This window comes from Microcebus murinus, chromosome 1, assembly GCF_040939455.1.
Source record: "Microcebus murinus isolate Inina chromosome 1, M.murinus_Inina_mat1.0, whole genome shotgun sequence".
Classification (NCBI taxonomy): Eukaryota; Metazoa; Chordata; class Mammalia; order Primates; family Cheirogaleidae; genus Microcebus; species Microcebus murinus.
The window spans coordinates 63,838,169-63,846,178 of NC_134104.1; the positions used below are offsets into that span (position 1 = coordinate 63,838,169).

The 8,010-nt window shown below is 40.1% G+C and overlaps 1 protein-coding gene across 4 annotated transcripts in view; it reads right to left on the bottom strand.

Annotated features, from left to right (window-relative positions):
- The window catches only part of GOLGB1 (golgin B1), a 74,131-nt gene extending 67,011 nt beyond the window's left edge, over positions 1-7,120 (bottom strand). For all 4 annotated transcript variants that reach the window (XM_012780527.3, XM_012780526.3, XM_012780525.3 and 1 more), the window contains exon 1: positions 6,883-7,120. The gene's annotated coding sequence lies outside the window, so the exon portion shown is untranslated. The remainder of the gene's footprint in view (positions 1-6,882) is intronic.
- Between the last annotated feature and the right edge of the window lie 890 nt (positions 7,121-8,010).

The following is an 8,010-nucleotide window of genomic DNA, read 5'->3' on the forward strand; positions in this document are numbered from 1 at the left end:
GCTTCTTAGAGAAATGCCTGATTCCAGCCCTAAAGTAGGAAATATACAAAATGAGCCTGAAACATCCTGTTATACAAGTTAATAAGGAAGCTATCAAAGACTACGAGAGTCATATCAAAAGGACCCAGAAGCCAAACTGAAGAGGTTTCCATTGGCTAAGAAGACAAGTTGAGTTTATATAATAAGAATTACAACAGACTGAAACCAACATAAAATATTTAAATCCATAACTTCATAATCATAATAAGCTAACCAGTCACCATTTGAACAAACTACCTTAAAAACTAGGTAAATACCAGGTTTGATCTTGCCTTTCCTATTCGAACTTTAGTGTTCAGGAAGCAAATAATATTTGAAGAGATGCATCTCCTTATAAAATTATTCCAACTAAAAAAAGAAAACAAAATGGTAGCATTGGAACATCTGTTCTAATAGTTTACAAACCCTAATGAATTCATAGATCTAGACATTGAGCATCAATGGCTGATAACAACAAAAGGGCAAAAAACACACATTAGAACCTCCTGATGAAAGGACCTACTATCACCTATATAGTCTTGCCAAAGGGATGGAACCTTAGTCTGCGCAAGCCTCCACCATCGTGCTGCCCATTCGCAAGAAATGCAGAGGACAGCAGAACGTGCTGAACTGCTCCATGAATGTGCAATTCCAAGACAATGGAAAATTTAACAGGACAAAGGCCTAAGTTCTTCGACAGATAAATTATAAGGAAAAGTCTTAAGAGATGCATCAAATTTGTTAAAAATGGCCCTATTGACATTTGGGTAATAAAACTATAAAGAAACCAGAAGAAAGTGATTACCTTTGGGAGGAAAAAGAAGGCCATGACTGGGATATGTTTCTGAGACAACTGGTAAAATTGTATTCCTAACCTGGTAGTTATGAAAAGAATGTTCACCTTATAAATTAGTAAGCTGTACATTTTTGGGGTGTGATTTTCTATATATGTGCCTTATTTTACAATAAGAAGGCTTTTTAAAAAATTAATTAACAGAAATAGTTGAGCAATTATGTTTAGAGGCAGTCCATAATGGAGTTTTCTTGACTTGACCTTGGGCTTTGTCACACACCCTGACCTACATATATCTAACTCACTGGCCATTTTCCATCACATTCAGTTCAAATTCCACAACTCCACCTCTAACATAGCCTTGATGTTCACACCCACAGCTTCTGCTCTAAGTAGCTTGGGCCCCACTGCTACTGCTACTACCTTTAAGCCCAAACAAAAAAGTACTAAAATTTCAGACACAGTAACAGTGTTTCTTAACCATTTTTAAGCCATACCCTCTCTAAAGAAATGTCAAACTATCATGTGTATGCAAGCACCTGTTGCATACACCCACCCATCCATACGTTAGTGTGATTTACATCAAATCTTTTGTATATCATCATTAGCCAAGAAGATTGTGATGAATCTTATTTAATATAATTTCTGGCCGGGCGCGGTGGCTCACGCCTGTAATCCTAGCTCTCTGGGAGGCCGAGGCGGCGGATTGCTCAAGGTCAGGAGTTCGAAACCAGCCTGAGCAAGAGCGAGACCCCGTCTCTACTATAAATAGAAAGAAACTAATTGGCCAACTGATATGTATATAAAAAAATTAGCCGGGCATGGTGGCGCATGCCTGTAGTCCCAGCTACTCGGGAGGCTGAGACAGAAGGATTGCTCGAGCCCAGGAGTTTGAGGTTGCTGCGAGCTAGGCTGACGCCACGGCACTCATACTAGCCTGGGCAACAAAGCAAGACTCCGTCTCAAAAAAAAAAAAAAAAGAACACATACATATGAACATAGGATAATAATAATAGTAAAGAGAACAATTATTGAGCAATATTTAATTTAAATACAAAGTAAGTACACCAGACACTCTATAAATACTTTAATCTTAAAATCTGCAAGGTCAGTGTTATCCATCCCCATTTTATAGATGGAGAAAACTGATACTCAGAGAACTTCAAGACATTCCAAGGTACCTCAGTTAAATATATATGAATAAGATAAAAAGATCAATAGAATAAGATAAAAAGCTCTTTAAGTGGAAAATAGATTTCTCACATAATCATTTAAAAATATGTATATTTTAAGAAAGGAAGCCAGGCGCGGTGGCTCACGCCTGTAATCCTAGCACTCTGGGAGGCTGAGGCGGGCGGATTGCTCGAGGTCAGGAGTTCGAAACCAGCCTGAGCAAGAGCGAGACCCCGTCTCTACTATAAATAGAAAGAAATTAATTGGCCAACTAATATATATATAAAATTAGCCGGGCATGGTGGCGCATGCCTGTAGTCCCAGCTACTCGGGAGGCTGAGGCAGCAGGATTGCTTGAGCCCAGGAGTTTGAGGTTGCTGTGAGCTAGGCTGACGCCACGGCACTCACTCTAGCCTGGGCAACAAAGTGAGACTCTGTCTCAAAAAAAAAAAAAAAAAAAAAAAGAAAGGAAAGACTAGTATTTAAATGAGATAAAAATCTGGGCAACTGCCAGGGATGTACCATTTCAGAAAACGTAAGAGAAGTCTCTTATACACCGATTAAAAATCTGAGAGGTGCAATGGAAAGTAAATGATATACTGAATGGAGCAGCAAACTGGGAGCCAGGGAACCGAGCTTTCACTCTGGCTCAACAAGAAGCTGTATCACATCAGGTAAGTCACTTTACCTTTTAAGTGTCAGTTTCCTTATCTTAAAATAAAGACTGACAAAGACTATTCTAATGCCTATTTAAGTTCTAGTGGTAGGTGGGCGTGGTGGCTCACACCTGTAATCCTAGCACTCTGGGAAGCCAAGGCGGGTGGTTGCTCGAGATCAGGAGTTCCAAACCAGCCTGAGCAAGAGCAAGACCGTCTCTACCATAAATAGAAAAAAATTAATTGGCCAACTAATATATATAGAAAAAAATTAGCCGGGCATGGTGGTGCATGCCTGTAGTCCCAGCTACTCGGGAGCCTGAGGCAAGAAGATCACTTGAGCCCAGATTTTGAGGTTGCTGTGAGCTAGGCTGATGCCACGGCACTCACTCTAGCCTGGGCAACAAAGCAAGACTTTGTCTCAAAAAATAAATAAATAAATAAGCTCTAGCTGTTGACATTATAGGAATAATCTGGAAATATAAATGGAAGGGCATCTCACAGGCACAGTTAAGTGCTTTTGGTTAGCTCAAAGATTGGAAACTTGAGGGCAAGAGAACCGCTAAGTAGCCATGCTTAAGCCAAATGAAGAAAGATGGGTATCCCCCTCTATTCCACCCACTCTAGGAGAGCAAATGTTTACATAAAAATTAGTACAAGGGAGAATATTCATGTTCATTGTAATAAATTCATGTAAGGAATGTATGTGCTAGACAAAGGTCTTGCTGTTGTTTTATAAAGGATCAAAATCATGAATAAGCAACTAAGGAAAAGAACAAAATACAAATCTTTATGCCAAGGCCAGGATTCTAAAACACTCAAATAAAACAATACTTTAAAGTCCACACTGGCCATACCTTCCACAAACCCTGCCACAGGGCTTCAACAGTTGTGTGTTGAAGTGGCACTTAGAATTAAACAAGAAGCCTGTTTTTTCAAAGTCTTCACTGTTATGAACTATTACTATTTTAAAAATATCTACCTGGTGGACAGCATTATACTAGGAACTATAAAAACATAAAAAGAAATATAACACATGTCCCTAATAACAGAAAACTTACTACAGCATGCACAGGAAAATAGGCAAAATAACTAAAGACAATGAGTGCATGCCTGTGTGCACACGTACATGCACCATTTGCTTTGGAATTTAAATCACATTTTTCCACAGAAACAACACAGGAGATGGTTAGACTTCTATTGAGGTGACTCCTCAAACTTATTTCACACATATTTAGTTAAGACTCAGTAGTTTTCCTTAATTCCCTAATTCTCAAAGTGATTCTTAATCAGGTTGAGGAGCTAATAGGAAAGTAGCGTGCTATATGGCTGGGAAATGCATATTCAATAGTATGATACAATTTTACAATTAGAAAATGAAAAACTATTTTTCATGATACAAAAAAGCTACTATTTTCATTAAACAAATCTAAAAGTCAATGGTAGGTATAAAATACACAGCACTACCTGTCAAGCACTGTTCCAATTGCTTTACATATAACTTATTTATCTTCGTTATTTAATACATTTTATTCTTAAAACAACCCCAAGGGAGAGGCACTATCAATATCTCCAATTTTAAGGTGAGTAAACTAAGACATAAGGAAATTAAGTCATTTTCCCAATTACACAGATCCACAAAGCTTTTTATCTAGTAGAGACACACAAAAGATATTCTATTTTCTGAATAACCTTATCACCCAACGTTCTCACTCTTCTGCAAACAGGGATGAAGGCATAAAGGCACTATGTTAATAGTTATATAGGTGCTCTTTTTGAGCTGTACATAGACTAAAATGAAATGATTCATAGTAATGTGGCCCCAAATATTTCCATATTGTTTATATGACAGATAGGTTCACACAAGGACCAAAGATACATATACACTAATGTTCACTAGAGCAGTGTTTGGATGACTAATGATTGAAAACAATCTCAATATCCACCAATATGGGACAGGCTAAATACATGTCTTACATTTCTTCTACAAGGAAATGCTGTGTAGCCATTTAAAAGTTTTATACGTATGGATATTGAAAATATCTCACATATAATATTAAGTGACAAAAGTATAGAACAGCATGTGTATTAGGATTCCATTTGTGAAGGAGAAAGATGGGGTTATATATTATATGTGTGCTTCATTATGATCAGAAACTTTCTTAAAGATAACCAAGAAATTATTTACTGTGCTTACTTCTGGGAAGTAGGAAATGAAGAAGAGATCAATAGACAGGGAAGAAAGCAATTTTTCTTTTTACATCATAACCTTCTGTACTGAAGCACATATAGCTGGTTTTAAAATAGCTTAATTAAAAATACAGTATTATAGGGCTTAATCTCCTTTTACATAGCAGTTCCAAACAACAGACTAGTATATAATGATCAGTGGTGAGATGTGCCCCAAATAATGTATTCCTAATAATAGTTAACCTGGAGAAGTTAATGAATGATTTTATAAACAAGGGTAAAATCAACATCCCTTTAATTAATCCATTAATTCAAAGATAGGAAAAGAAAGGGGGCCTTTAAAACTCAAACAGAAGGTTAAAAAAAAGTATCTTCTAAAGATGATTACTTTTAAGAAGGGCTGCATCCCAGAATAATGGAGTTCCCACAGTCTGGAGATCCCCAGAGATGCAAACAACTTTCTTAAAAAACAAGGAGGCACACAACTTACACAACTTTAGTAAGAAAAGTAAAAAAAAACAAAACAAAAATACCAAGGAGGAACCTTAATGTGATCTTGAAATCAGGTTAGGAGTGTCCTACAGTGTATGCAAGACATTTTTTTAATGCCATTCTTTTAAATTTATACTTTTGTACACTTTACATTTTATACATATATATTTCCAGTGGTAGTCATGCATTATCCAGAGGTAAATATACAATATTTGGGGAGATTCATGCTCAAAAATGTTTTGCTGATAGGATGTTCAATTAAAAATGTTTAGAAACTACTGATGTAAACAGACAAATTTAATGCAGTGAAGACGAAAGCATTAAATGCCCATTCCATGGTCAAGGGATGAAAAGTAAAAGTGAAGCAGTCAGTGCACAACGTCTGCAATTTGTAGTACTCTTCAACTTTTTCCTATATCTACTCCAAGACAAAGCCTGCCATTTTTCCAACAGTATTTCCTGAATTAGACCCCTCATAATCATTCTAACTATACAAATCTTATTAACTGATGCTTCTGGACAGGCCTCCAAGCCTTTCTTTTTTTTTTTTTTTTATTTTTTATTTATTTTTTTTTTTCAAAAATACACACTGTAACCAACTCCAAGCCTTTCTGTAAGGAGTTCTTCACTGCCATCTTGCATAACTGTACACGGATCCTTTAAGTGCTCTGACAGCTTCCAACTATCTCCAAAAGTGTAAGTACTTATCCATTACTTTAAATATCTTTTTCCACACTTAAACTGTCCTCTCCCCATACGCCAACTGGAGCTCTTTAAATAAGTCTGACAAATATATTCCTCATTTGTCAAGGGACTCACCCTCCCCTTTACACTCCTGGTATGCAGAATAAACATACTTCACACAATCAAATCAAGTTCTTTCTCCTCCACAATTCTCTTCAAGGTTCCCTTTCCTGTGACAGCCTGCCCACCTCTAATTCCTGGGATTTCAGTGTTGGTGGGATCGCGGGTTTCATCCTTCTCTTCTCATCTTTCCAGCAACCCATTAGCATTAGCAGGATTATTGAACAGGCCTCCGTTTGCATTAATATCTCCAATGTTTCTGTGATCTCCGCCCTCAAGACCTTTGATTTGTTTAGGTCCCGCCTCCCTCTTGGGACACCAAGTTTGTTTAAGGCCTGAGTGCAGGGGCCTGGCTGGTTCTCTCCGACATCAGCTGCTGTCGCGTATGGAGGCCGGCTTAAGCAGGCCGCTCAGGAAACAAGGCCGTGCGGACAGGACTGACCTGGGCGCTTTACCCATTGCTTTCAGAGGACAAACGTCTTGGGCAGGGGACAGAGAGTGAGTATGTGCTCCAAGGCGGCGCAGAGACACCCCAAAGCACTCCGAAGGGGCCAAAGAAGCAAGTGGGTTACTAGAACTAGGCCAGGTAGGTGAAGGGAGGCGGGTGAACTACTGGATCCCGGACTGAATCCGGGAGAGGCGGGGCGGGTAAGGGACTCGAGTGTGGCTGCTTTGGCAGCTCCCGCGGCCCTCGTAACTGGGGTGACCGTTATTGGACTCGCGGAGAGGAGGAGTTGGGGAGTGCCCCCCACTCACCTGGAAGCAGCTGCCGCCGGAGGCTCCAGCGACCCCCCTCCCAATTGAAGCCACGTCAGCTCGGGAACCTTACGCGACACCTACCACCGCCGCGCCCCGCCGGGGACTCAACCACTCGCAGTTGGGACGGAAGACGGGATTAGGACATTAACCAATCAAGACTATAGGCAGGGCGTTACCAGGGAGACCAGGCACGCCTTGTTTATAACTAACCTATCAACAATGATGGAAACCAATCAACGCCAGAAAATGCCCCACTTCCTCAAAGAAACAGCCAATGGACTCTAAAAAGTGAATGAGGGGCGGGATCAGACAGGAGCCAGTGTCCCGGAAGTAGATCTAACCAAGGACCGGAAATGCCAAGAGGGCGGGCGTTGTGAGAAAGGTCAGGTGTTTTGGTGTGATGGGTGTGCTAGTTTCTTCCAATTCCTCTGCTTCGTTGCTTGCAACCGACCCAGAGTACGGCTTGGGTTTCTGAGGAGACTTGGGACTGCGGGCATCAGCTGCCATTAGGATTGTTGAATGAGCTGCGAGAATGGAGTGGGGATGTCAGCTTTGCGCTTAGAGTCGTAAAATATTAGAGGCGCTCATTGGTCGTCTAGTATAACCTTTTCGTTTTGCTGATGAAAAATGAGAACCGGAGAAATGAACTGCCCAAAGTCAGACGGCCACTTAATGACGGAACTCGGACTAAAACCAGGTTTCAGTATGAAAGAGGATCACCGATGTCTCTAAGGATAAGAGTGTGAGAGATAGAGAATGGTGACTACCAGGAAGGTACCTCTTAGGAAGTGGCGTTTGAGCCAGGCCTGAAGCAAAGGGTGAGATTTGAGGGCTCAGGCCCTGGAATGGGAGTTAATAAGGCGCTCCAGCAATAGACGGAAATCATGTATATTCTTCTTAAAACCCTAAGGAAGGGGAGCAGTCAGCTTCCAATGATCTATCATTTCAGGCACTCTCTGGACAATGAGAATAATTATTTAATTATTAGTTTGAATTTATTGAATCATACTGTGTGTTCAGCAAGCCCACTATATGCTTTTTCATCCTAGTGATTCCATAACTCTTTCAGGTTCAAACATCAGCTCAGTCAGGCTTTTCCTGGTTACCCATCTGGAGAAATTGGAG